The sequence below is a fragment of the Schistocerca cancellata genome, chromosome 4 (assembly GCF_023864275.1).
Source record: "Schistocerca cancellata isolate TAMUIC-IGC-003103 chromosome 4, iqSchCanc2.1, whole genome shotgun sequence".
NCBI classification, from domain to species: domain Eukaryota; kingdom Metazoa; phylum Arthropoda; class Insecta; order Orthoptera; family Acrididae; genus Schistocerca; species Schistocerca cancellata.
In genome coordinates this window covers 771,062,156-771,084,778 of record NC_064629.1, presented here as the reverse complement: position 1 = coordinate 771,084,778, position 22,623 = coordinate 771,062,156, and the positions used below count along the sequence as shown (strand labels likewise).

At 40.5% G+C, this 22,623-nt stretch overlaps 1 long non-coding RNA gene across 3 annotated transcripts in view; it reads left to right on the top strand.

Annotated features, from left to right (window-relative positions):
• The window catches only part of LOC126183540 (uncharacterized), a 105,094-nt gene that overhangs the window by 37,964 nt on the left and 44,507 nt on the right, over positions 1-22,623 (top strand). The window contains exons 2-5 of one of the 3 annotated variants that reach the window (XR_007536768.1): positions 8,189-8,338; positions 8,546-8,720; positions 12,328-12,580; positions 12,657-12,773. This is a non-coding gene — a long non-coding RNA (uncharacterized LOC126183540). The remainder of the gene's footprint in view (positions 1-8,188; positions 8,339-8,545; positions 8,721-12,327; positions 12,581-12,656; positions 12,774-22,623) is intronic. The other 2 variants (XR_007536766.1, XR_007536767.1) reach the window with 2 other exon arrangements.

The following is a 22,623-nucleotide window of genomic DNA, read 5'->3' as shown; positions in this document are numbered from 1 at the left end:
TTGATTGGATTAAAGCCTCAGTTTTGAGCAGACAGGTACTGCAAATCCACAGTATTCCTTAGAACTGAGATCCAGTGATACTGACTGATCATTGTGGGGAACATACTGCTGTTTAAAACGTACATAAACACCTTCATTTTTATTTTTCCACCAGCTAAAATATAATGGTGAAGGGGCAAACCAAAAAGAAACCGGCCCAAGGCTACCATACTGAGTCCTCCAAATTTTTCTGTTGCTCCAACATCTCACATAAGTACTACTTTCCAGGCACAAATGTATCATTACTAATCATTCCATAGAACCTTCCACTGCTCCACAAGCAAATTGCAATAACACATGCACCACCATGAACAGTGTCACACATTTGTGTGTGCGGTTGGTGGTTTACAGACGTCAACAGGATCATGAAAATGTCTTTTGGTCTCTTAATGGATAATTCTTTCATTGACATAAGTATTTGATTTCCTATGAAGATTCAAAATAGGTTTCGTTAGTCTGCTTCGAACAGTTGACATGACTCGTGCATTCCTTGCGTGTTTCCCTGATCTTTCTGTATCAAAATACAGGGTGTATATGCTCCGGGAAAAACCCGGGCATTTTTTCATCCAGGAGAAAACTGGGAAAAACCCTGGAATTTTTTAGAATTGTAAATTTTTCATTGTTTTAGTCTTCAGTTAAATTTTTGTAATTTTGACTGGTAGGAACTGATAAATAGCAAAATGTGTCAAAGGCTTTAGGACAAAAACTGCGGAATACTTCACAACAATAAACTGCTGCTGATGAGCGCGACATCACAGCCGTATACATAAAGTTCGTATGAACAGTTGCCTGCAGGCTCATGCGCATGAGCAGATGAGTTGCGTATAGGCAGTAACTTCTCGCGTTTCCAACTGTTTGAAGTGTGGCTGTTAACTGCATCAGCAATGGTAACAAGTATCTAGATGCTGCCCGGAAAAATTGTTCTGGTGCGGCCAAGCTGCCAGATTCGCTCATACGTGGAGCAGTCAGAGTTGTAGTAGGGAAGGGGTTAGTCTACACATGGGCCGTGTTTACGTTTAGTGATTTTGCTTTTGCTCTTCGTTTACATTTCTCATGTTAAATGAAAACAAAATGGGTTTGTGTGGCTGGGAGCTGTCAAGTGACTAAAATACATTCACATAATTATGGAAGGCTAAAATATGTTATTAGTTACAGTTTTGTTTCCATGTCTTGGCAGTTGAGTATTAGTCGCCTTGCAGAACAGTGAAGTAATTTTTGTCGGTTTACTAAAAAAAAAATAAAGTGGCTTTTATTGATCTTTTCTGTTGAGGCAGTGAATTTATTAGAAATGAAGTCTTTCGTTCCACACTATTGGTTAGTTTAAACTGTTCACTGAATTTCAAGTGCACATTTTCATCTTCTGGCATGTATGGCATTATGCTAGCTTGATATAATAGAGTACTGGCACTCAAAGAAAATTTGCATCCCGAAAACAGCACTGAAAGGTTAATATCAGGTTTGGCCCACTTCATTGTGAACCAGGACATATGAATGTGTACTTTAAGCTAATTACGCATTTTAGTATGGTTTACGAAATTCTGATGCTCCAGTATCCTCTGATGTTCTATTCCTTTTGCGATGTCATGTAAGATCTCTCACCGCAGCCACCCAAGCTCAGTAACGCCTGTTTTCTGGTGCTCTGTGGCAACTGCCGAAACGAAACTATTTCTAACAGGTTGCTGGAAAATACTGTGAGTGATGCTGTGTAAAGTGTTACTTTCAAAGTAATTTTCCTTTTACGGAAGATCAGCTACGATGCGTGTGAGAATGTGCAATGAATTTCTTAAATCGCAGAGTGTGTGACTCTCATCTAACACTGAGGACCGGCCACTTCGAAGAATTTCACATTTTTTTTTATTTATTTATTTATTTATTTTTTTTTTTTTTTTTTAGAGTTTCGAGCTCAGAAGAGCAGACATCAATATCATTATTTAAAATTTTACTGGCACATTTGGGTGATGTATCTTACAGTATAACACACACAAAAAGACCAATATTATATGTGAAAGCTTAGCTTTTCTTGTAGCTACACTATGTACATTAACTTAAACCATTAACTTTTCCTATTTGTTGTTCACGCTATGTAACAGTGATGTTGCTATTGGCTGACTAGATCACGTGTCGTATGCTCTGAACATCTGTTGCCTGTCATTGGTTGGTGAGATCACGTGACATGAGATATTATTGATCTACATCTACATCGATACTCTGCAAATCACATTTAAGTGCCTGGCAGAGGGTTCATCGAACCACCTTCACAATTCTCTATTGTTCCAATCTTGTATAGCGCACAGAAAGAATGAACACCTGTATCTTTCCGTACTAGCTCTGATTTCCCTTATTTTATTGTGGTGATAGTTCCTCCCTATGTAGGTCGGTGTCAGCAAAATTTTTTTGCATTTGGAGGTGAAAGTTGGTGCTTGAGATTCCATGAGAAGATTGTCGCAACGAAAAACACCTTTATTTTAATGATGTCCAGCCCAAATCCTGTATCATTTCATCCCATACTTCGCGATAATACAAAATGTGCTGCCCTTGTTTGAACTTTTTCAGTGTACTCAGTCAGTCCTATCTGATAAGGATCCGACACCGCGCAGCAGTATTCTAAAAGAGGACGTACAAGCATAGTGTAGGCAGTCTCCTTAGTAGGTCTGTTACATTTTCTAAGTGTCCTACCAATAAAATGCAGTCTTTGGTTAGCCTTCCCCACAACATTTTCTATGTGTTTCTTCCAATTTAAGTTGTTCATAATTGTAATACCTAGGTATTTAGTTGTATTTACGGCTTTTAGATTAGACTGATTTATCGTGTAACCAAAGTTTAACAAGTTGCTTTTAGCACTCACGTGGATGAGCTCACACTTTTCGTTATTTAGGGTCAACTGCCACTCAAGATATCTTTTCTAAATCGTTTTGCAGTTTTTGATCTTATGGTGACTTATTAGTTGATAAACAACAGTGTCATCTGCAAACAAGACAGCTGCTCAGATTGTCTCCCAAGTTGTTTATATAGATAAGGAACAGAAAAGGGCCTATGACACTACCTTGGGGAACGCCAGAATTCACTCCTGTTTTATTCTATGACTTTCCATCGATTACTACGAACTGTGATCTGTCTGACAGGAAATCAAAGATCCAGTCGCATAACTGAGACGATATTCCACAAGCACGCAATTTCACTACGAGCTGCTTGTGTGGTACAGTGTCAAAAGCCTTCCGGAAATCCAGAAATACGGAATCAATCTTAAATCCCTTGTCAATAGCACTCAACACTCCATGTGAATAAAGAACTAGTTGTGTTTCACAGGAACGATGTTTTCTAAACCCATGTTGACTGTGTGTCAATAGACCATTTCTTCGAGGTAATTCATAATGTTCTAACACAATATACGTTCTAAAATTCTGCTGCATATCGACATTGACGATATGGGCCTGTAATTTAGTGGATTACTCCTACTATCTTTCTTGAATATTGGTGTGACCTGTGCAGCTTTCCAGTCTTTGGGTACGAATCTTTTGTCGAGCGAATGGTTGTATACAATTGTTAAGTATGGAGCTAATGCATCGGCATACTCTGAAAGGAACCTAATTGGTATTCAGTCTGGACCAGAAGACTTGCTTCTATTAAGTGATTTATGTTACTCATGTTGGCAGCTGTTCTCGATTCGAATTCTGGAATATTTACTTCATCTTATTTCGTGAAGGCATTTTGGAAGACTATGTTTAGTAACTCTGCTTTGGCAGCACTGTCTTAGATAGTATCTCCATTGCTATCGCACAGAGAAGGCATTGATTGTTTCTTGCCGCTAACGTACTTCACATACAACCAGAATCTCTTGGAGTTTTCTGCCAGGTTTGGAGACAGTTCCATTGTAAGAACTGTTATAAGCATCTCGTATTGAAGTCTGTGCTAAATTTCGAGCTTCTCTAAAAGATCGCCAATCATGGGGATTTTGCATCTGTTTAAATTCGGCACGTTTGTTTCATTGTTTCTGCAACAGTGTTCCAACTCGTTTTGTGTACCAAGAAGGATCAGCTTCGTCGTTTGTTGATTTATTTGGTATAAATCTTTCAATTGCTGCCTATACTATTTCTTTGAATCAAAGCCACATCTGGTCTACACTTATATTATTAATTTGGAATGAGTGGAGATTGTCTCTCAGGAAAGCATCAAGTGAATTATCTGATTTTTTTGAATAGGTATATTTTTTGCTTATTTTTCAAGGATTTGGGGATTAAAATATTCACTCTCGCTACGACAACCCTGTGTTCATTAATCCCTGAATCGGTTTTGATGCTAGTTATTAACTCGGGATTATTTGTTGCTAAGAGGTCAAGTGTGTGTTCACAACCATTTACTATTCACGTGGGCTCATGAACTAACTGCTCGAAATAATTTTCAGAGAATGTGTTTAGCACAATTTCGGATAATATTTTATGTGTGCCTCCGGAATTAAACATGTGTTTTCGCTAACATATCGAGGGTAAATTAGTCACCGCCAACTATTATTGTATGACTCAGGTTCGTGTTTGAAATCAAACTCGTTTTCTTTGAACCTTTCAGCAACTGTATCATCTGAATTGGAGGGTTAGTAAAAGGATCCAATTATTATTTTATTCCAGTTGCCAACAATGATTTCTGCCCATACTAACTCAAGGAAATATCTGCTTCAATTTCGCGACAAGTTAAACTACTTCTAACAGCAACAAACGCGCCACCGCCAACCTTGTTTAGCCTATCCTTTTGGAACACCGTTAATTTCTTCACAAAAATTTCAGCAGAGCTTATATCCTGTTTTAGCCAGGTTTTAGTCCCTATAACGATTTGAGCATCAGTGGTTTACTTTCCCAACACAGCTATGACAATTTACAACTGTTATACCAATGGTTCATGTATCTGTGTTCTTTCTGTGTTCAGCCAGCACCCTTTGTGACTGAAGCCGTTTTTGTGTTTTCCGAGACCCTCTAACCTAAAAAACTGCCCAGTCCACGCCACACAGCCCCTGCTACCCACATAGACGCCTCCTGTGTATAGTGGACACCTGACCTATTCAGCGGAACCTGAAACCCTTTGGCGCAAGTCAAGGAATCTGCAGCCTAAATGGTTGCAGAACCATCTGAGCCTCTGATTCAGACCATCCACTTGGCTCTGTACCAGAGGTCCGCAATCAATCCTGTCGACTATGCTGCAAATGGTCAGCTCTGCTTTCATCTTGCAAGCAAGACTGGCAGCCTTTACCACTTCTGTTAGCCACTTGAAACCAGAGAGAATCTTTTCTGATCCAAAGTGACACATCATTGGTACCGACGTGAGCAACCACCTGCAGTTCGCTGCACCCTGTGCTCTTCTTGGCATCCATGAGGACCCTTTCCACATTTGGAATGACTCCACCCAATATGCACACAGAGTGCACATTGGTTTTCTTACTGTTCTTGTCAGCCAAGTCCCTAAGGGGCCCCAAAACGCGCCTAATGTTGGAGCTTCCAACTACCAATAATCCCACCCTCTGTGATTGCCCGAATCTTGCAGGCTGAGTGGTTTCCTCTGAAATAGGACAGGTGACAGCATCTGGCTCAGCAACAGACAAACCGGGGAGGCCTTAGGTGTGGCCACCTGGAAAGTCTTTCGCCGCCTGCTTCACCTCACGGCCGGCCCACAAGAGTGGTGCCCATCCACTGCAGCCTCAAGCTGTGTAACCGAAGCCATCACAGCCTGAAGCTGAGAGTGATGTGTCACCAACTTCGCTCGCATCCGAACCCAACAATTGCAGTCCCTGTCTGTACTAAAGATCGTGGAAAACTAAACTATGCAGATAACCGGACTATCGGCATGTGCTGCAGAACTCTACTGTAGACCCTGACGAAAATGCAGGAACTGTGTCTAATAATATGCAGATATTCAAAAACCTAACTACCAAACCACTCGGGTGAAACTAAATAATTCGCCCCTGATTACGAACTTCTAATATGTCACAAAATCTATTTACTTTCAGATGCAAATGAAAATGCGAAAACAGTGGCTATTAGATATTAAATTTACATGCAGCAATTCAAGAAACTAAACTATTAAAGCACACAGATGATATAATAAAATTCGCTCCTGGTTAGGAACTCGTAAATGTCACAGAAGCAGTTACTTCCCTGGTGCTGTATCTGTCTCGGTCGGCTACTGCTGCCAGACTGATTGGCTTACAAAAGCGCATTTGACTCTTGATTTCAGTGCTTCAGAAACTAACGTTCTGTGTTTGGTGGAATTCGAATCTATACTTTCGTAATATGAATGCAAAAATGTGCAGTGTAAATATTGCTGCACATCGAAGATCTTTCCAAACTTCTTTTTGCTGAGTTTTTTCATTTCGCAAGTGCCAGGATGTTCTACGCTGGTGTTTTAAAACCTTTACCATTCAAAGGATTGATACTTTAATATCTATGAGGGAAAGTATACTGTTACTTGTCATGGAAAAAGTATATTTTTCACCATGGAAGAAGTGTATTTTCACATGAAGAAAAACGCTTTCTTAACCGGTAATCCTTGAAATATTCGGGAATTTATTTTTTCTTGCTCACGTATACACCCTGAAATAACATTGTTAATGGTTGATTAGGGTACATGGAAATTGTGTTTAAACTCATCTTTCAGAATGCCAGAACTTGTAAGGGACCTAAAATAGTGTCTTATTTGAACTCTATAAATTATCTCCATTAGACCATTCTGATAGGCCTTTTTTTTTTATGTTGACACATTGCGCCTGCCTTCATACATTCTTCTTTCATGAGCTGGCGTCACAAATAAATTTTCTAAGGTTTGCTTGAGATTTTTGTTCTCATAGTATATGCTATTTGTATACAGATGCTTCATTCTTATGAGGCACATATGAGAAGTTTGTTAGCTGCTGTTGCGCATTTATTGTAAGATATACTTTTTTGTTTATTTTATTTTCTTTGTTCCTATGATGCTAACATTGATATGATGTAATAGGATAGGCATGTGCATCAGTTCTCTGTATTAAGAGATCTGAAATTAATTTTCATGTACAGTGCAAAAGACCTTGAGGTTTCTGGAAGAAGCCAGTTCTTAATGCATTGAAAAAGGATCCACAACTATAAATAATAATGTAAACCTAGAAGGTTGCTTAGACAAGACACAATGAAAGAGGTCTAAAGACTTCATAAAGATGATGATTGTAATTTATATGTACAGAGCATGTTTTGAATACTATGTGATGACTGCATTATGGAAGCCTCACTGTAATACTGAGTTCTTGCCTAACTTGTTGCATAAAATTCAATGTTTCACTTTCAACAATTATCATATGTCATATGCCATCAGAAGATTCAGAATTGCCAAGATTACACTGATACTAAAATCTTCTACTACTTAAATCTCAGTCCGCAGCTCATGGTCGTGCGGTAGCGTTCTCGCTTCCCGCACCCGGTTCCCGGGTTCAGTTCCCGGCGGGGTCTGCCTCGTGATGACTGGTTGTTGTGTGATGTCCTTAGGTTAGTTAGGTTTAAGTAGTTCTAAGTTCTAGGGGACTGATGACCATAGATGTTAAGTCCCATAGTGCTCAGAGCCATTTGAACCATTTTTTTGAACTTAAATCTCACCCACCTGGACAACTATGTTTATTAAAGCACCCGCTTCCAAGACAGGGAGACATGCCAGCCTGGGTTCGAGTCTGCCCAGCAGTTTGCTGAGTCAGTGTGCTTGCCAGCCATAATGACTCATCTAAGATACATGTTATGCAAACACTTAGAAATCTTTCTCACATTTGCACATGGAATTTACTCTAGATGCACACAGTTGGGGTATACTGATTCCGTCGTGCAGAGTGAGTAGGAGCTGGACGACTTCAGATGTTTAGTCTCCTTGAACCCACAATTAGCAGCAGCAGCACTCCTTCCAGAGTTTCCTTAATGATTGTGCTGTGTTTTTATGTTAAGATTATTTTGTAATGACTTGATCTAACAGACTGATGTTGCTTACACTTCATCAACATTCAAAAATATACATTGCTTTTGCTATTATATGCTTCTCTTTATAAATGATATGCTGTTCCTTCTTTGACTGTCTTTGAAAATGACAAATATGTTAACTGTGCCAACAACATGCAAACACTGTCATTGCTTAATTCTTATATTAATTTCAGATTATTGCATTTATGCAGAACGGCACCATATTGGACACTGCTCCCTTTTCAAAAAAAGGGACCTAAAAGATTTGGTTTATGTGAAGTGAGGGCTACGGAGAAATTGGAGAAACAGGCGGGATGTAGAATGAAAGTCACCAGTAACATAAGGTAAACTAGTCAGATTATACCCTTCCTCACTTTTTCATTAACCCATTTCCCATGTAAGAATGTATTTTGATAAACTTAAAGCAACAAAATTAGAAGCATTTTGGTCGTTTTGCTGTATACATGTGTAAAATACCTAGGCTTCTGTTACTTTCCAAGGAGTTCCTAAATTCTCTTCTTCCCTAAACTCTCTTCTTCAACATGGTAAAGATGTGAAGGAATATTTCCCCAACAGTTAAGTGTGAATACATCTTAATTGTGCTGTCATGATTCGCCATGCTAATGCGGAGAGGGGACAAGAAGAGGAGCTAGAGAGAAGAGCAAGAGGGAGAGATGGTGACTAATGGCAGATGAAGGCAACACGTTATATATCTTCCTGTAACAAGTAAGTTTCATACAATGTGTAGGCAGTTATTTAAATTTCATCTTACACTTGTTTAACCATTATGGGATATTGAATACTATATTATAAATTTTGCTGCGTTACACTTGTGTTGTAGAATTTGACAGAAGTCACATTTGAAATAGTTTTGTCACATTCATTTATGTGAGGAAGCATTTTTCACAGAATGCCAAAAATATATTTTCAATTGGATGAAAACTAAATTCTGAAACTGAAAGAAACCATTGTGATTCCTTTATTACATGTGTGTAGTAATTTGTGGTGCCTATCAGAGAAGTTCCTCTGCTTGCTGTAGTAAACTACAGCATTCTTACACATTTTGATGGTGATGTGTCTACGTCTGTATCTAATCCACTAGCTAGTGTGTGACAGAGGGTCCTTACTGCACAACTATCATTTACTCATTTCCCTATTTCTTTTGCTAATAGTGTGTGTGAAGAATAACTATGGTGAGCCTTGGTATGAGCTTAACAGCTGCTGCTGTTTCTTCTTAAGATGTGCTCATGTGGAACTTCATAGCAAACCTCCCTGTGATGTACAGTGTCCTTCGCAGTGCCTTTTGCCAGAATTGGATGAGCATCCCCAGTTCACTCTTCCATTTTTCTTTAAATCTCTATCTTCTCTATTAATCTTACTTTGGACAGACTAAAAAGTAATACATACAAAACATAAAATACAATGATTTTATAAGCTACCTCTTTGATGGATGAATTAAATTTCCTTTTGATTCTTCCAGTGATTTTGACATTTGTTCCTTCTGGAACTGATTTTATGATTGTTGCACATAGTCACTCTGGACACACACTTGTATATATTTAACTCTTGATTGTTTCCCGTGACTAGTTGCCATTTGTGTAACCAAATGGCGTTTCCTAGAAATTGATGCCAAATAGTTTAATCAAACAATAACGGTTCTTGCCAAATGTTGTGTGTAAAACAACACATTTTCTGGTGTTGTGCCTTACACAGCAGCATCACCTGTTAATAGCCTCATCCAAATGCTCATAGTCTGGTTGTGCTACTGGCAACAGTGAGTGTGCAGTTGCAGGTGTGATCATGTTTGTCATTGACTGTTTCACACACCCTCAACCTGACACGAATGGTTGTACATCACACAATCTCACTATGGCAATCATTGATTGAAGCCCTTGCACTAGCACCTTGGTGGAAAATGCAAAGTGTTCAGATAGCACAATGAGTTAACTTCAAATTTCTTTTGAAACTGGGGAAAACTGATACAGAAGATCATGCCATATTGAAGGAAGTGTATGGAAGTTAACGTTTATTGCAGTTACAAGCTTTCCACTGATTTAAAAGATACAAGGAGTGACATGAAATGACCAATGATGATTCACATCCTGTTATTGTCCAGAAATGGACAATAACATTGAGAAAATTGGTAAATTGATCCTTGAAAATCATTCTATAGGGTCAGGCGGTCAATCAACATTATGATGTTGAGGTTCTGCTGATTGTGAATAAGTGATGAGACGAAGATAGGATTTGTGGAACTGGAAGTCCTGGAGCTCCACAAAGACAATGTGCCAACCCATTCTGCTTTGTCTGGTGGACTACCCAGCATATTGCTTGACATGGCTCCCTATGACTTCTTCTTATTTCGTGAGGTCAAATCGGTACTTAAAAGACAAGACTTGACAGTGTTGAAGTGATGGAAGCAAAAGTGATGGAGTTTGTGATCAAGCTGACAGAAGTAAACTTTCATCTTTCATCACTACCTTGAACAGGGGGGCGGGGGGGGGGGGGGGGGCGGCGAAGGGGGGTGTTGTGCTGATTCCAAGGAGAGTACATTGAGGGTGATAATTTTTTTAATGTAATAGTGCAATGCTAAGTTAAATGCCTTGGCCTGTTTTTATCTCATCAGCCTGATTTACTGTAGTTTGTGTGAGACCATTATTTAATGATTCTGTGAAACGTGCTATTCCCAGGGTGTCAACTAATTTGATATCCCCTTTCAAATTCTGTCGAGACATTGCTCTACTTACAGCTTCTCCAAAATTGTTCTGAATTTCGTAAATCTTCGCTCACATTGCAGTTGGTTCTGCTTATCCTTGCCTAGCTCGAAACCTCTTGCATCCCTAGAAGTTGGTCACACTCTTACTTGTGTAATTGTCCTTGAGGACCTAGTACACTTCATCCCAGTTACCTGTCTTCTCTTGTATTTGGAACCTGACCTTGCCTCTCCGATAATTTTAGGGTTTATCCGCTGAAATAAAGTTCATGTTCCTCCTCCTTCACTAAGTCAAATGCAAAATTTACATTTTCTAAACAGACTTTGAGACCCTTTTTATTAGAGTCAAATGATTTGACTGTAATGCACAGCACATACTACGCACTAATACTACAATTTGCTGATGAGCTTACTTCATTAGTAGTAGCCAGTCTGACAAAATAGAGTAGTATTATAACAGATCCAAATTTTTTATTTTATCTCCTTGCTATGTTAGATGTGACATGTAGCGCTGTGATGTATGGGGCTTAGCTGCTGGGCAGTGGTCTCAGTGTAGGATATGCTGGCCGTCCTGTACCTCCTGTTCCATTTGCGTATTGGTTCGTCAGTCGCCACCGTCCAGGACTGGCTTGAACTCGTTACCGTCTGTCTGGCAGTCTTTAATGCTTGTTAACCTCTGCTCGGTGCCTGCCTGCAGCTATTCTGTTGCTGCTGAATCTGCCTAACAATCTCTTCTACCTCCATCTCAGGAATGTTGCATGTTGTCCTCGTGTTAGTCATCATTGCAAACCTAGCAATTTCTATGCTGTAACACCTCACATGCTTCACACAGTTTGTATTTTAATAACATCCCTAGCTCGTGTAAACCTGTTACCCTTCGAAATTTAACTATATGTGAAGAGGAATGAGAATGAGAGATGATTTGGATGAATGAAAACTCGAAAACTAAAATGTTACTTCAAAGTTCATTTCATGAAACCTCTTACAGGAGGAACATCTGCTCATACGGAACGTCATCTTCATTGGACTTCAAAGCCCTGGTGCATGGGTAGTAGCAACATTAATCTGTCTACCTGTCACATCTTCCAACCTCCAGACTATCTGTGAACTTACAAGCAAGACTCCTATATCTTCCCCAGCTTACCATTTCTTGACCTCGAGACTTTCCTTGATTGATGTTGGCTGAGCATGGTCTCTACTTTAACACTGCTTACTGAAGATGGCAGACTGACTCACGGTGCCACTGTCTCAGCTATGATTCCTCTGTGACTGCTCCAAACTGCTGCACTGGTTTCTCTCAAGGACCCTGTGTCCTCCATTTCTCTGGAGCTTTTTGTTAGACTCTCCCTGTTGAAGGTCTTTTCATTGCCTAACTGGCTATCCTTGTGTGGTGGTGTTACGGTGTTTCACAGAGGCTGAGTGGAGGGGTAAAGGTGATTTTGCCTAAATGGTCTCAAGTTGTGTCTTGAGTACTTCATTGGCTTCTCATTATGCAGCATGTTCCCCACAATAAGCCCTCCCTTGTCACCTCTCACAACTCTTACTTTTTGTCTCATTTCATACCCACTTATTCCCTAACGACCTTCCTTTATTCATTGTGTCTCATTTCTTACCTTACAGGCCCCTTTGTTTGTTTGTTTGGTTTGGCCCAAACAGATGTCTGTCGCATCACTATTCACAGAATCTGTAGTGTCGTCAGCATCATCTTTATGAAGTGTTCCAGTAGTGTGGCAGTGGTAGCAAATGACCACATCTGAAGACCATGATAGCACGCCATCTCTCCCGATTGTCAATGATACAGTTGCGTATTTAATGCAACAGATAACCGTTCCTGAATGGGGAGGGGATCTGGTATTTGACTGCCGTCTCATGTGTAAGTACCAGTTACTTTTCCTTCATGTATGTGCATGTATGCATATATACTTAATGAGTGTTATTTTTTCTTGTAGGATTGTTAAATGATGCACAACTAGCCAGTTCTTGTTCTTTGCATTGCTATCAGAGGATCGGTGTCCTGTTAGAGGCATATTAACATTCTTTACCATGATTGGCTGCACACTCTCAGGGTAAGTATAGTGTGCACAGGTTTTTGTTTTTGTCCTTGTGTGTGGTTTTTGTCCTTGTGTGTGGTTTTTGTCCTTGTGTGTGGTTTTTGTCCTTGTGTGTGGTTTTTGTCTTTGTTGGTGTGTCACGGTAGATGATTGCTGTGCTACAGTGCTAAAAGATGTGAATTCTATTGTTAAAATTAATTGGTCTTCTGATGTTTGCAGTACTACGAAATGAAGAAATAGTCAGGACTCGGTAGTTTGTAATATATCTAAGGTTTCCTAAAACGGAGACATCACATCATTAAACATCGTCACTCACCCTACTAGATGCTAATTTTTTCAGTCTTCATAGTGAAAGATTGAACAAAAAGCGTATTGCGGCAGTGTGTTTCAGTTACTCACCTAAGGTTGCCCAAATTAAGGGAAGTGCCGAAGTGCCGATTAGTGTTGAACTTCTTGAGACACTCAAAACAAGAAAACATGGGGCCAAAGCTGTTGTATAATGTTGTGCTTTTGCTAAGAATATGAAACAAGAATAAAGAAGGCTTAAAACTGTGTCACAAAAAATAATGAATTGTTCTCAAGAGATGTTTGGCTGTTTTTTTATCCATTCCATGAGTACAGTGAATGCTGTTGAAGATTAATTTTTCATTCAAATCCCAAACAATTAAAAAATTCAGATTACAGTATCAGTGTAGCTATCCAAATGACATTTACCAGAAAAAGATGACTTTCATAAGAAACAATTTCAGAAATAAAATGATTGCAAAAAGCAAAACGTGTGTAAAATTGTAGACATTTGGTCAAACTACAAAAGGTTTTTTGGATCGTGGCCCCCTCAACAGGTAATCTAGAACATCAGCAATTTTTTTTTTCTTTTTTTGGAGCTCATACCTATAATTTTGTGCAACAATGCTATATGAAATTCCTGGTGAATTAGGTTTGGACACCAAAGCTGTTGTTTTAACTGTAACTGCTAACCTCTTAATCTCAGAATATCTATTGCAGCCAGCAACTTCCTGAATCTGCCCTACAGTATTCATCTCTTGGTCTCCCTTTACAATTTTCACACCCACACTCCACTCCAGTACTGAATTGATCACTTCCTTCAGTCAAGTTGTCCCCTCATGAACCAGGGACCTTGCCATCAGTGGGGAGTCTTGCGTGCCTCAGCGATAGATATAGCCGTGCCATAGGTGCAACCACACCGGAGGGGTATCTGATTAATGAGAGGACAGACAAACATGTGGGTCCTCAAGAGGGCAGCAGCCTTTTCAGTAGCTGCAGGGGCAACAGTCTGGATGATTGACTGATCTGGCCTTGTAACATCAACCAAAACAGCCTTGCTGTGCTGGTATTGCGCAACGGCTGAAAGCAAGGGGAAACTAAAGCCGTAACTTTTCCCAGAGGGCCTGCAGATTTCTTGTGTGGTTTAATGATGATGGTGTCCTCTTGGGTAAAATATTCCGGAGGTAAAATAGTCTCCCATTTGGATCTCCGGGTGGGGACTACTCAGGAGGATGTCGTTATCGGGAGAAAGAAAACTGGCGTTCTACGGATCGGAGCATGGAATGTCAGATCTCTTAATCGGGTAGGTAGGTTAGAAAATTTAAAGAGCAAGTCCAGTGACCAGTGTCCTGGTGGAGGCCGGAGTCCTTCCCTTTGCCACCTCTACTTAAGGTCCATTCACACCTCCATGGTGTACACCTCGGCCGAAGCTTTGTCTGGACCTTTTGCATGGCCGTAAGAACTCCGTTAACCCCGCTGCTCTCCGCTGTCACTTCCTCTAGATTCTTGATGTGTTCTGGTGCTCTGAAGTTGGTTACACCGATGACTCGATGGCTGATGGTCACGCAGGCTTTGCATATGTTCATGGAGGACATATTGAACAGCACTCCCTGTCAGATGGCTGCATTGTTTTCACTGCAGAGCTGGCAGACATATCTAGTGCTCTTGAGCACGTCTGCTCATTCTCTGGTGAGTCACTTCTCCTCTGTACTGACTCCTTGAGCAGCCTACGAGCTATCGACCAGTGCTGCCCTCTTCATCCTTTGATAGTGTCTATTCAGGAGTCAATCTATGCCCTGGAACAATCCCATCATTCAGTGGTGTTTGTGTGGACCCCAGGACAGATCGGAATCCCAGGCAATGAACTTGCTGAGAGGCTGGCCAAACAGGCTATGCGGAAACCGCTCCTGGAATTGGGCATCTCTGAAACTGACCTTCATTCTGTCCTACACCACAAGGTTTTTCAGCTTTGGGGGACGGACTGGCATAACAGTATGCACAACAAACTGCGTGTCATTAAGGAGACTCTGAATGTGTGGAAGTTTCCCTGTGGGCTTCTCGCAGGGAATCAGTTGTCCTTTGTCGGCTCAGCATCGGCCATACGTGGCTCACACATGATTACCTCCTCAGTCGTGGGGACCCACCTCATTGTTGCTGCGGCTCCAAAATGACATTCGTCCACCTCTTGCCGGACTGCCCACTTTTAGCCGCTTTGTGGTGGATTTTTAACTTTCCCAGAACCCTACCTTCGGTGTTGGGCAACAATGCCTCAACAGTAGCTTTAGTTTTATATTTTATTCGCGAGGCTCGGTTTTATCATTTGCTCTGAGTTTTAGCACGTCCTTTGTCCCTCTGTGTCCTCCACCCTAGGACTTACAGGGTGCAGGTTTTAATGTGTTGCAGAGTGGCTGGCTTCTCCTTTTTTTATTCTCATGGTCAGCCAGCCGTGGTAATCTGCTTTCTTGTTTTTAATCTCTCCTCCCTGTTTCTTGCGTCTCTGTGGTTTTCTTGTCCTGTTTTGTCCATTGTAGTGTTGTCCTTCTGTCATTCTTCTGGTTCTTCCTTTATCCTTTTATTGTGCCGTACGTCTTCTTTGTTTTCTTCTTTGCCTTTGGTAATTATTCTACTGGGAACAGGGGACCGATTACCTCGCAGTTTGGTCCCTCCCCTCCATCATTTTAAACCAACCAAATGTCTTAAATTTCAACCAGTAACTAATATGGATCATCTCTGACTGCTACAATTTTTTGTCTCGTTATATTTCACACACCCCTCCGGAGTGAAATGGACTGTCCTGTGTTTCTTCCTATTGGTTGACAAGCTATACGTGTCGGAACTCTTGCACTGTTACTATTCTTTTTTTCTTGTTTATGGCCCTTGAGAGGTCTCATATGTATCCTAGTATTTGCATATCATCGTCCCGTTGAGTGTACCATTTCTCCGTGGCAGGAAACCTAGACCTTCTATGGAATTTGTTTTACGTAAGACAGATGCGGATGTTCAAGAAAATTTCAGTGAATCCTCAGATGAAGACTTTCACCACAGTGATGGTAACCTTGATTTCGAGATCTTTAGTGATCACGAAACTTAATTCAGAGAAGGAAACAGAAAGTGGTGAAGATGTGACATGATGATGATGATGATGATGATGATGAAGCTTATTTCTTCAGTAAGAACTGATGTTTTTGCTGGAGAAAACAGCAGCCGCCAGCTAACATAAGAACGCAACAATACATCGTCGTCTTGCAGCTTCCTGGACTGCGACAAATGGCAAAAAGTCTCGGAGAAAACGCTGCTGTTTTGGAAGTATGGAAACTTTCCTTTACACAAGGTATTCTAGATGAAATTGTTCAATGAACAAATCTGAAAATATAGAAACTTAAAGCACAGTACATAAATGATCACTTATCCTACCTACAAGATGCTGATGTCATAGAGTTGAAGGCAATAATTGGTCTGTTGGTGTATTCAGCCATTATCAAATCATGAAACAAATGGGTTTACAGCTTGTTTGCAACATATGGGAAAGGCAGAGCTGTTTTCAGATGCACTGTTAGTAAAGAAAGATTTGTGTTTTATTACCAACAGTACGATTTAACAACCTAAATCGGGAGGTGGGAAGAAAGTTGACAAGTCGGCAGCAATTTCACAAATCTTTCTGCGTTTCACTGAAAACAGTCAACTTTTATGCTCTGTAGCTGCAACAGTGTGTGTCAGTGAAGTGCTTGTACCTTTCTGTGGAAGGTGTGGGTTTAGAATGTATATGCCAAACAAATTGGCAAAATATGACTTGAAAATTCAGCGGTTGACCGATGATCATACAAATTTCTTGTATAATACATACATTTATTCCAGAAAAGCCAGCAATGGTCACACCTTTTCAAACTATCAGAAAGGTCACAGTGTTCCCACACAAGCCGCTCCTTGATTGGTGAAATCTATTGAAAATAAAAGGAGAAAAATTACATGTGACAACTGGTATTCATCAGGAATCTAGTCAATGAATTTTCCGCAAGAAGACCTCACATACTTTGGCACACTCAAAAGAAATAAACCAGAGATAGCACAGCAGTTTCTACCTACGCCTTAGTGCGCTCGAAATTGGACTATGGAAGCATAGTCTACTCCTCTGCTCGGCTGTCTATTCTTCGGCGTCTCGACTCTATCCACCACCGTGGATTACGTTTAGTGTCTGGAGCTTTTTACACCAGCCCTGTGGAAAGCCTTTATGCTGAGACTGCTGAACCTCCACTGTCCAATCAGCGAGCAGTCCTTCTGAGTCGTTATGCTAGCCGTCTGTCTTCCATGCCTGCTAATCCAGCCCATGACATTTTTTTCGACGCCTCCTTTGATGTGGGGTACGCAGGCTGCCCCTCCTCCCTACTACCACCAGGAGTCCGCTTCCATCAACTGCTCCATTCTCTTTCCTTCCGCTTTCCTAAAACCTTCTTGACAACTTGGGGTACGGCACCGCCTTGGCTCCGTCCCCGGATCTGCCTGCTCAGAGACCTTTGTCGATTTCCCAAGGTTGGTACCCCTTCACTTGTTTATCGTCGGGCATTTGCTGCTCTATGTGCACAAATGACGGACGCCACATTTATGTACACCGACGGCTCGAAAACATCGTCAGGTGTAGGGAGTGCCTATATTGTTGGCGACACCCCCAATCACTTTCGGCTTCCCGACCAGTGTTCGGTTTATACTGCGGAGCTTTACGCTGTTCTCCAGGCTGTCCACTACATCCGCCGCCATCGGCGGATACAGTACGTTATCTGCTCAGATTCTCTCAGCTCTCTCCTCAGTCTCCAAGCTCTTTACCCTGTGCACCCTCTGGTCCACCGGATTCAGGACTGTCTGCGCTTGCTCCACCTGGGGGGCGTCTCGGTGGCGTTCCTCTGGCTCCCGGGACACGTTGGTATCTGCGGAAATGAGGCGGCCGATATTGCAGCCAAGGCTGCAGTCTCTCTTCTTCGGCCAGCTATTCCATCGATTCCCGTCACTGATTTACGGAGCGTTTTATGTCGTCGTGTTGTTCATTTATGGCACGCGCATTGGTCGACACTTCCCCAAAATAAATTGCGGGACGTGAAAACTCTTCCTTGTGCTTGGACCTCTTCCTCCCAAACGCGTCGTCGCGAGGAGGTAATTTTAACTAGACTCCGGATAGGGCACTGTCTTTTTAGCGGCGATCCTCCCCCACTCTGTCCCCACTGCTCTCAGCTGTGGACAGTAAGACACCTTTTAATTGAGTGCCCCTATTTTAATCCGTTACACGCCCGTCTACAGCTGTCACCTGATATATCGTCAATTTTAGCAGATGACACGCGCTCGGCCGATCGCGTTCTAGAGTTCATTCGTGCCAGTGAAATGACGTCAGTCATTTGAAGTTTTTTTTTTGGGACAACCAACCCCCTTCTGTAGTGGATTTTTAAGCCTTCCTTCTGCTTTTAGTTTCTCCAATTTTATGACTTTCGTTCCCATTGCTGCTGGTTTCCATTTTCGGTTTTTTACTGCTTCCTAAGTCACAGACCGGGCGCTAATGACCATAGCAGTTTTGTGCCCTAAAACCAAAAACAAAAAAAAAAAAACAAAAAAAAAGTTTCTACCTAATAAGAAATGAGGTGTGAAGACAACTGTGTATGGTTCTACACAGGACATTACACTGGTTTCCTTCATGCCCAAGAAGTCAAAACCTGCAATACTGATCTCTATGTACCATGCAGTAACCAATGATCCTGAATCAGGGAAACCCGAGATCATCATGTCTTATAACATGACAAAAGGTTGTGGACTGTTTCGACCAAAGGTGTGCAGCTCATCCTCAATCTGCTGGACGAGAAGGTGGTCTTTAGCCATTTTCGTCATGTTAGTTGATGTTACTTGTAATGTTACTTGTAATGTTACTTCTTATGTGGTATGTCAAGCCTATCTAAAAGCAGAAGTAATGACAAGATTGATCTTCATGAAGACTCTAGCAAGAGATCCTGCTGAGCCTTTTACTATAGGACGCTTGCCATGAGGGTTGAGTGACACCAGCAGAAGAATACTTCACATACGAGATGAGCCGCAGGCACAGAAAGAACAGTTAGGAAAATGAAAAGCATGAACCTTGTGACCACCTCATCTGGAGTGGAAAAAAAGATATTCCTGTCAACAGTGTCATGTTCTGATTTGTTTGGAGTGTTCTAGGAAGATCTGTTAGAAATGCATACAAGTCGAAAGTGATTAAAATGTGATTCAGGACCTCTTAAGACTTCATAATTAGTTTGTATTTGTTCTTTTAAAAGTCTTTATTGAATTATGACGTGCAGTAGCTGTCTACTTTTGGTACGATGAGCAAGAAACTCAAAACTGAATTTGCATCCAGTTTCTCATAAATGAATTTTTTTTTCCCCAGTTACTTATTTTGTGAATCTGAAATATAGTTTCTCTGATGATGCTTTGTGAGTGAAAAGAGAGCCAACTATCTACTGTTATTTTTGTAACGCATAAATTAAAAATATACTGCAATTTTGCTGTATTTCATTTGTCTAAATGTTTAAAATCCTGCATTATTTAAAAACATTAAAATTTCCACAGAGTCAACTTGTTAGAAGTGTAATGAATGACAAGAAGTCATATATATACTAGTTTTATATATAAAAAATAAAAAGGTGGCCTGAGAGACCCCTCGATAGTGTGTCCCTGACAACGTCCCTAGTAGTTAAGGTCTTCACAATTATATAATCAATCTGAAACCTTCTAATACCTCCAGGTCTCTTCCATGCATACAGCCTTCTTCCATGATTCTTAACTAAAGTGTTAGTGATGAATAAATTATGCTCTGTGCAAAATTCTGCCAAATTGCTTCTTCTTTCATTCCTTTCCCCCAGTCCATATTCATCTACTTCTCTTCCTTTTCCTGCAATTGAATTCTAGTCCCCCCATTACAATTAAATTTTTGTCCCCCTTAACTATCTGAATAATTTTTTATGCTGTGATACATTTCTTCAACCTCTTCATCTGTGGAGCTAGTTGGCATATAAACTTTGTACTATTGTGGTAGGTGAGAGCTTCGTATATGTCTTGGCTATGACAATACATTAGCTATGCTGTTCATAGTAGCTTAGCCACATTCCTATTTCCTTTTTCATTATTAAATCCACTTCCACATCACCCCTATTTGATGTAGTTATAACCCTGTATTTACTTGATCAGAAGTCCTGTTCCTCTGATCACTAAACTTCATTAATTCCCACTACATCTAACATCAACCTATGAGTTCCCATTTCTAAATTTTCTAACCTACCTGCCTGATTCAGGGATCTGACATTCCATGCTCCAATCCATAGAATATCAATTTTGTTTCACCTGATGACATCGTCATGAGTAGTCTCCACACTGAGGTCCAGATAGGGGACTGTTTTACCTCTGGACTATCTTACATCTGGAATGTTTTACTGAAGACGGCACCATTGCCTTTGAACCAAACAATAGAGCTGCAGACCTTCATCGTATAATTATAGGATTTAGGCTTCTTTTGGCCACTCTGGAGTGTCAGTAACTGAAAGAGAATTTTCTTTCGCCACATAAGGCATCTACAGCTGTTACGGAAGTCATTGTACAATCCTGTTGTTAGCTTTCCATATTTTGACAACATTATTAATATTGGTATATTCCTGAGAATATTCATTTACTGTTTGTTGAGGCAGAGGCCCAAGTTTACTAGTTGCTGCTTCAAGCAAGCGAGCAAATACTGTGGGTAGTAATTTCCCAGACAGAGTTAGAAAATATTGTGATCTATGCATGTGTAACTTTGTGTTGTGCCTTTGTAGAGAGTTTTTTTTTTCTTTTTTCTTTCTTCCCCCCCCCCCCCCCCCCCCCCCCCTCCCCAAGAGCGCTCTTGTAGACAGGCTGATACTGACGTCCCTGAAAGGGAAAGCAAGATAAATTGAAATACGTTGTATGGAGGGTGAAAAAAATAAAGCAAAAATGTTTAAAGTAATCTGTGATAATTAACCTGTTTGGTCAGTGGTAATAATAAAATTTGTATTGAAAGTAGATATTAATTTCAATGTCTGTGTTGGAAAAAATCTCTGCAAATGCTAAGGTTTGTTGTTTAGTCGCGGTCTGTTTTGTTTGAAATAAATTTTGTAACTTTTCATTTACACATCCGTGCTTACATTTGAACTTCTTGACCCATTTTTCAGAGGCTTTAAATTCAAAATCTGCAAACTGCCCTGCTGCTACTGCCGCCAAGGCCCGTTTTTAAGAATCCCATGTAGTCACTTGTTGATAGGTTTCTCTAGCTTCCACAAAAGACCATACGTCTAAAAATAATCAATGATTGCATGCTTACTAAACTTATTCCTATGTTTTTTTATTTCTTCTTACCATTTGGATGTATATATTCTTAATCAGCTGCATTTTTATTTATTTTTTTACTTTTTTTTTTTTTTTCTTCGATGTTTGTAGGTTCCATTTAGTATTACGAGCTTTTGCAATATTTACAACTTTTGTTTTATAATCCATAGAGATTTTTTCCCCCATCTGGTTCATATTCATCGAACGGGCAATTGTCAAATTTCTTCAAAAGGCCCCTCAACAGTCTTCATTTTCGTAGATGAGTCCATAATCAATAACACACATCCCCCCCCCCCCCCCCCCTTTGCCAGTATGTCCATAGTAAATGTATAAATTTTCCTCACCTATCAACATTGCCTCACAGGAAAATGGAAGTTGACAGTTCTGGTGCAATGAAATTATCAGTCAGCAAGCTTATGTAATGAACAACTCTCTCTCTCTCTCTCTCTCTCTCTCTCTCTGTCTCTGTGTGTGTGTGTGTGTGTGTGTGTGTGTGTGTGTGTGTGTGTGTGTGTCAACAGTAACTGCAATTTTGCACTGTGTAATGATTCTTGAGTTAGTTTTGGTTATTCATTTTATTTAAAAATCCTTGTAATTATTGCTAAAGAAGGAAAAAAATTCGCAAGCTGAGATTGAACCTGCATCAGCAGATTAAAAATCGAGGCTGCTGCCAGTGAGCTATTTTTACACAAGTCCAGTTTCATTAAACTAGTATGTTAAGTTTGGGTAAAACTTTGAAACCTTTTTTCTGGGACTTGGCTGGCCAGTGCATTTTACTACTACTACTACTACTACAGTATAACACCCTTCAGGTAAACTAAAAGCCAACCAAGCCTCATTCCAATCTGAATTCCCCAAATCATGCCCTCCCCCTGTACGAGTTGCAAATCACTAGTGTTGTTTCAACAACAAATTTTACTAAAATGAAGCAACTTTTTTCTGCTGCTGCAAGATGGCAGGAGATATGACTCCCTAACAATTTTTGATTAACAGTGTGTGTACTACATCTGACGAATTGGTGTTTCCTTTTTACTGCTAGTTCATACTCCATTCATTTTTCCAACAGCGTACTGTAATTTTGCTCTTTCAGTCTGCGCCACACATATGAAACTCGTGCAATTCAGCTCTTAGTAAAACCTTAAAAGTACTACTGAGAGTCAAGGTTGGCCACCATTGATGTTTAACAATCCTAGGCATATGTCTAAACTATCCTTAACACAGGTGTGTGACTCATTCC